The sequence below is a fragment of the Lepus europaeus genome, chromosome 7, assembly GCF_033115175.1.
Source record: "Lepus europaeus isolate LE1 chromosome 7, mLepTim1.pri, whole genome shotgun sequence".
Classification (NCBI taxonomy): domain Eukaryota; kingdom Metazoa; phylum Chordata; class Mammalia; order Lagomorpha; family Leporidae; genus Lepus; species Lepus europaeus.
The window spans coordinates 130,893,370-130,900,923 of NC_084833.1; positions in this window are offsets into that span (position 1 = coordinate 130,893,370).

A 7,554-nucleotide genomic window follows, 5' to 3' on the forward strand; every position below is an offset into this window, starting at 1 on the left:
TCATGGATTACAAAGGCTTCTCCCCGCCACAACTCCCCCCCCACCCTCAACCCTCCCCTTTCCCCCTCGCTCTCCCGTTCCATTCACATCAAGATTCATTTTCAATTCTCTTTATATACAGAAAATCAGTTTAGTATATATAAAGATTTCAACAGTTTGCCCTCACATAGCAACACAAAGTGAAAAAATACTGTTGGAGTACTAGTTATAGCATTAAATAATAGTGTACAGCACATTAATGACAGAGATTCTGCAACATATTTTTTTAAAAAAAGATTATTTTTCTATGTAATTTCCAATTTAAAACCAAGGTTTTTTTTTTCATTTTCAATTATCTTTATATACAGAAGATTGCTTCAGTATATACTAAGTAAAGATTTCATCAGTTTGCACCCACACAGAAACACAAAGTGTAAAAATACTGTTTCAGTACTAGCTATATCATTACTTCACCTTCGACAACCTATTAAGGACAGATCCCACATGGGAAGTAAGTACACAGTGACTCCTGATGTTGATTTAACAATTTAACACTCTTGTTTATGGCGTCAGTAATCTCCCTAGGCTCTAGCCATGAGTTGCCGAGGCTATGGAAGCCTTTAGTGTTCGCTGACTTCGATCCTATTCCAAAAAGGCCATATTCAAAGTGGAAGTTCTCTCCTCCCTTCAGAGAAAGGGACCTCCTACTTTGATGGCCCCATTCTTTCCACTGGGATCACACTCACTGAGATCCTTCATTTAGGTCTTCTTCTTCTTCATCATCTTTTTTTTTTTCCCCAGCGTGTCTTGGCTTTCCATGCCTAAAATACTCTCCTGGGCTCTTCAGCCAGATCCAAATGCCTTAAGGGCTGATTCTGAGGCCAGAGTGCTATTTAGGACATCCGTCATTCTATGAGTCTGCTGTGTCTCCCCCTTCCCAGGTTGGATCCTTCTCTCCCCCCTTTTTTTTATCAGTTAGTATTAGCAGACATTAATCTTGTTTGTGTGATCCCTTTGACTCTTAGGCCTATCAGTGTGATCAGTTGTGAACTGAAATTGATCACCTGGGCTGGTGAGATGGCATTGGTACATGCCACCTTGATGGGATTGTATTGGAATCCCCTGGCACTTTTCTAACTCCACCATTTGGGGCAAATCCAATTGAGCATGTCCCCTATTGTACATCTCCTCCCTCTCTTTTTCTCATTCTTATATTTAACTGGGATCACTTTTCAGTTAAGATTTAGACACCTCAGAATAATTGTGTGTTAATTACAGAGTTTACAAAAAAATACTAAAATGGATAAAGTGTTACATTGTACATCAACAGTCAGCACCATAGCTGTTCAAGTCACTATTTCTCATAGTGTCCATTACACTTCCACAGGTTACACTTTGGTGCTCAGTTAGTTGTCGTCGATCAGGGGAAACAAATGATATTTGTTTCTTTGGGACTGGCTTAATTCACTTAGCATGATGCTTTCCAGATTGCTACATCTTGTTGCAAATGACTGGGTTTCATTGTTTTTGACTGCTGTATAGTATTCCATAGAGTACATGTCCCATAGTTTCTTTATCCAGTCTACTGTTGATGGGCATTTGGGTTGGTTCCAGGAGTTAGCTATTGTGAATTGAGCTGCAATAAACATGAATGTGCAGATGGCTTTTTTATTTGCCAAATTAATTTCCTTTGGGTAAATTCCAAGGAGTGGGATGGCTGGGTTGTATGGTAGGGTTATGTTCAGGTTTCTGAGGAATCTCCAGACTGACTTCCATAGTGGCTTAACCAGTTTGCATTCCCACCAACAGTGGTTAATGTCCCTTTTCCCCCACATGCTCTCCAGCATCTGTTGTTGGCAGATTTCTGAATGTGAGCCATTCTCACTGGGGTGAGGTGAAACCTCATTGTGGTTTTGATTTGCATTTCTCTGATGGCTAGTAATCTTGAACATTTTTTCATGTGTCTGTTGGCCATTTGGATTTCCTCTTTGGAAAGATGTCTATTGAGGTCTTTGGCCCATCCCTTAAGTGGATTGTTTGTTTTGATGTTGTGGAGTTTCTTGATTTCTTTGTAGATTCTGGTTATCAACCCTTTATCTGTAGTATAGTTTGCAAATGTTTTTTCCCATTCTGTCAGTTTCCTATTCACTTTCCTGACTGTTTCTTTTGAAGTACAAAAACTTCTCAGTTAGATGCAATCCCAATAGTTAATTTTGGCTTTGACTGCCTGTGCTCCTGTGGTATTTTCCAAGAAGTCTTTACCTGTGCCAATATCTTGCAGGGTTTCTACAGTGCTCTCTAATAATTTGATGGTGTCTGGTCATAGATTTAAGTTTTTTATCCATGTTGAGTGAATTTTTGTGTAAGGTGAAAGGTAGGGATCTTGCTTCATGATTCTGCACATGGAAATCCAGTTTTCCCAGCATCATTTATTGAATAGACTGTCCTTACTCCAGGGATTATTTTTGGATCCTTGATCAAATATGAGTTGGCTGTAGATGTTTGGGTTGATTTCTGGTATTTCTATTCTGTTCCATTGGTCTATCCATCTGTTTCTGTACAAGTACCATGTTGTTTTGATAACTACTGCCCTGTAGTATGTCCTGAAATCTGGTATTGTGATGGCTCTGGCTTTGTTTTTGTTGTACAAGATTGCTTTAGCTATTTGAGGTCTCTTGTGTCTCCATGTGAATTTCAGCATCATTTTTTCCAGATCTGAGAAGAATGCCTTTGGTATTTTGATTGGGATTGCATTGAATCTGTAACTTGCTTTTGGGAGAATGGACATTTTGATGATATTGATTGTTCTAATCCATGAGCATGAAAGATTTCTCCATTTTTTGGTATCCTCTTCTATTTCTTTCTTTAAGGTTTTGTGATTTTCATTGTAGCGATCTTTAATGTCCTTGGTTAAGTTTATTCCAAGGTATTTGATTGTTTTTGAAGCTATTGAGAATGGGATTGAACTTAGAAGCTCTTTCTCAGCCGTGGCATTATCTGTGTATACAAAGGCTGTTGATTTTTGTGTGTTGATTTTATATCCTGCTAATTTGCCAAACTCTTCTATGAGTTCCAATAGTCTCTTAGTAGAGTTCTTTGGGTCCCCTAAATAAAGAATCATATTGTCTGCAAAGAGGGATAGTTTGAGTTCTTCCTTCCCAATTTGTATCCCTTTAATTTCTTTTTCATGCCTAATAGCTCTGGCTATGACTTCCAGAACTTTATTGAATAGCAGTGGTGAGAGTGGGCATCCCTGTCTGGTACCAGATCTCAGTGGAAATGCTTCCAAATTTTCCCCATCCAATAGGATACTGGATGTAGGTTTTTCATAAATTGCTTTGATTGTATTGAGGAATGTTCCTTTTATACCCAGTTTGCTTAGAGTTTTCATCATGAAAGGGTGTTGTATTTTATCAAATGCTTTCTCTGTGTCTATTGAGAGAATCATACGGTTTTTCTTCTACAGTCTGTTAATGTGGTGTATCACGTTGATTGTTTTGCAAACATTGAACCATCCCTGCATACCAGGGATACATCCCACTTGGTCTGGGTGGATGATCTTTCTGATGTGTTGTTGCAATCTATTGGCCAGAATTTTATTGAGGATTTTTGCATCTATGTTCATCAGGGATATTGGTCTGTAATTCTCTGTCAATGCTGCATCTTTTTCTGGCCTAAGAATTAAGGTGATGCTGGCTTCATAGAAAGAATTTGGGAGGATTCCCTCTTTTTTGATTGCCCTGAATAGTTTGAGGAGAATTGGGGTTAATTCTTCTTTAAATGTCTGGTAGAACTCAGCAGTGAATCCATCTGGCCCTGGGCTTTTCTTTGTTGGGAGGGCCTTTATTACTGTTTCAATTTCTGTGTCAGTTATGGGTCTGTTTAGGTTTTCTATGTCTTCCTGGTTCAATTTAGGTAGGTTGTATGTGTCCAGGAATCTATCCATTTCTGATAGGTTTTCCTGTTTGCTGGCATACAAGTCCTTGTAGTAATTTCTGATGATTCTTTTTATTTCTGTGGTGTGTGTTGTTACATTTCCATTTTCATCTCTGATCCTATTGATTTGGGTCTTTTCTCTTCTTTTTTTAGTGAGTTGAGCCAATGGGGTGTCAATTTTGTTTATTTTTTTCAAAAAACCAGCTCCTGGTTTGGCTGATTTTTTGTAATGATTTTTTGGATTCAATCCTGTTGATTTCTTCTCTGATTTTAATTATTCCCCTTCTCCTACTGGGTTTGGGTTTGGTTTGCTGCAGATTTTCTAGATCCTTGAGATGACTTGAAAGCTCATCTATTTGGTGCCTTTCCAATTTCTTGATGTAGGCACCTATTGATATAAACTTTCCTCTTAACACTGCTTTTGCTGTATCCCATAGGTTTTATTATGATGTGCTGTTATCCTCATTTACTTTCAGAAAATTTTTGATTTTTCCTTTAATTTCTTCTATGACCCATTGTTCATTCAGGAGCATGTTGTTCAATCTCCATGTGTTTGTACGTGCTCTAGGGATTCCCGAGTTGCTAATTTCCAACTTCATTCCTTTATGGTCTGAGAAGCTGCATGGTATGATGCTAATTCTTTTGAATTTGCTGAGACTTGCTTTATGGCCTAGTATGTCGTCAATCCTAGAGAAGGTTCCATGTACTGCTGAGAAGAATGTAAAGTCTTTCTGTGTAGGATAAAAAGTTCTGTAGATATCTGTTAGGTCCATTTGAGCTATAGTGTCGTTTAAATCTACTGTCTCCTTGTTGGTCTTCTGTGCTGATTATCTGTCTATCTCTGAGAATGGAGTATTGAAGTCCCCCAGTACTATTGTATTGGTGTCTAAGTCTCCCTTTAAGTCCCTTAACAAGTCTTTTAAATAAACCGGTGCCCTGTAATTAGGTGCATATACATTGATAATCGGTATATCTTCCTGTTGAATGAATCCCTTAATCATTATATAGTGCCACTCTTTGTCTCTCCTAATAGTTTTTGTGGTAAAATTTATGTTATCTGATATTAAGATGGCTACTCCCGCTCTTTTTTCATTTCTGTTGGCGTGGTATATCTTTTTCCAGCCTTTCACTTTCAGTCTGTTTGCATCTTTGTTAGAAAGATGTGTTTCTTATAAGCAGCAGATAGATGGGTTTTGTTCTTTTACCCAATCAGCCAATCGGTGTCTTTTAACTGAATTGTTCAGGCCTTTAATGTTTAATGTGACTATTGATAAGTAGTAACTTTGCCCTATCATTTTTGGGTTTCCTTTGATCTTTTGCTGTGAGGTTTCCTTCCTTTACCTTCTTTCATATTGGTGACTGCGTTTCTGTGTTTCTGCATGTATCACATCTTTAAGCATCTTTTGCAGGACTGGACGAGTGGCGACAAATTATTTCAATTTCTGTTTGCTGTGAAAGGTCTTTATTTCACCTTCATTCACATATGAAAGCTTTGCAGGATATAATATTCTGGGTTGGCAGTTTTTCTGTCTTAGTACCTGAGCTATATCTTGCCATTCCCTCCTCGCTTGTAAGGTTTCTGATGAGAAGTCAGCTGTGAGTCTAATTGGGGATCCTCTGAGAGTGGTCTGATGTTTCTCTCTTGCACATTTTAAGATCTTTTCTTTATGTTTCACTGTGGTGAGTTTAATTACAATGTGTCGTGGTGAGTATCTCTTTTGGTCATGTTTATTAGGGGTTCTATGTGCTTCCTGTACTAAGATGTCTCTGTCCTTCTCCAAACCTGGGAAATTTTCTGCTAGTATCTCACTAAAAAGGCCTTCTAATCCTTTCTCCCTCTCCATGCCTTCAGGAACTCTTAGGACCCGAATGTTCATTTTTTTTAATAGTATCCTGTAGATTCCCAACAATATTTTTTAGATTTCTAATTTCCTCTTCTTTTCTTTGGTTTGCCTGTTTCCTTTCCAGTTCTCTGTCTTCTGATTCTGATATTCCCTCTTCTGCTTCACCTATTCTGTTTTTAAGGCTCTCTAATGTGTTTGTCATTTGATCTATTGAGTTCTTCATTTCATTATGGTTTCTCGTTACTATCACTGTTTCTTGTTCTACTAGTTGTTTCATTTCATTTTGATTCCTCCTTAATATTTCATTTTCGTGAGAGAGATTTTCTATCTTGTCCATTAAGGATTTCTGTAGTTCAAGAATTTGTTTTTGAGAGCTTCTTAATGATCTTATCAATTTTTTGAGATCCGCTTCTTGCATTTCTTCTATTTCATCATCTTCATAATCTTGCATTGGGGTGTCTTGTTCATTTGGGGGCATTATAGTGTCTTCCTTGCTCTTGTTACCTTGGTTTCTATGTTTGTTTGGCATCTTGGAGGTGTGGCCAAAGAGCTCTGTTTGGTTCTTCAGTGTTGCCTAGGCTAAGGAGTTTGTTTTACTTATGTAAAGTGGTCCCTGCTCTTTGTCTTTCTGGGGTTTGTAAGGAGAGTGCAGAGAGAGGCTCATGTCCCAGCTGGTTCCCCCCTTTTTCTTTTTTTCTTCCAGTCAGCCTGGTATAGTTCCCCCTCCCCCCCAGCATGAGCTCGGACCAAGGTCTAACCTTCGCGGCCAATGTCTCGGGTTACCTTTCCTTCCAGCACCGGGGCTCAAATTCTGTGGCTGGGCTTTTGTAGCTGGGCTCACTGCTTTCCCAACTCTAGTGGCCCCCGTGTCCGTGGTGCGGCTCAGTGCAGGTCGGGTCGGCGCGTCGCGGTGAGGCTGGGCACTGCTAGGTGCGGCTCAGCGTGGCTCCGTGTGGCTCAGCAGGGCTCGGCATGACTCAGCGTGGCAGTGGGCCACCTTGCTCTCCTATTAGGTCCTCTGTGTCACATCCACTAGATCCAGAAGAGTTTCCTCTACAGTTTTTTCATCTGAGTCTCTTCTTAAGGATACAGTAACTCCACTTTTGTTAAAATTTCTTTTCCCAAACTGTTGTGTGCGCCCTAACTCTTCCGCCATCTTGGCTCCACTGGGTCATTTTTATTTTTTTAATGATTTGAAAAATATTTAAAGATACCCTATAGAAGTTTTCTAGTCTGTATTTTGTCCTTTAAAATGGCTATTGTTTCCTGCTGCTACATGGTAAGCCAGTTGATATATATTGATCTTATACTCTCTAATATCACTTAATTCTGTTATTAGTTTATAGTTAGTTTTGAATTACCTCTGTAGATTGTAGAGTCAATCACATATTTTGAAAATTTTGTTGCTTAATTGGGTATAGAAGGAACATTCCTCAAGACAATCAAGGCAATTTATGAAAAACCCACAGCCAGCATCCTATTGAATGGGAAAAAGTTGGAAGCATTTCCACTGAGGTCTGGTACCAGACAGAAATGCCCACTCTCACCATTGCTATTAAATATGGTACTGGAAGTTTTTGCCAGAACCATTTGACAAGAAAAAGAAATTACAGGAATACAAATTGAGAAGGAAGAAGTCAAAGTATCCCTCTTTGCAGACAATATGATTCTTTATTTAGGGGATCCAAGGAATGCCACTAAGAGACTATTGAAACTCATAGAAGAGTTTGGCAAAGTAGCAGGATAGAAAATCAGTGCAGAAAAATCAACAGCCTTTGTATACACAGATAATGCC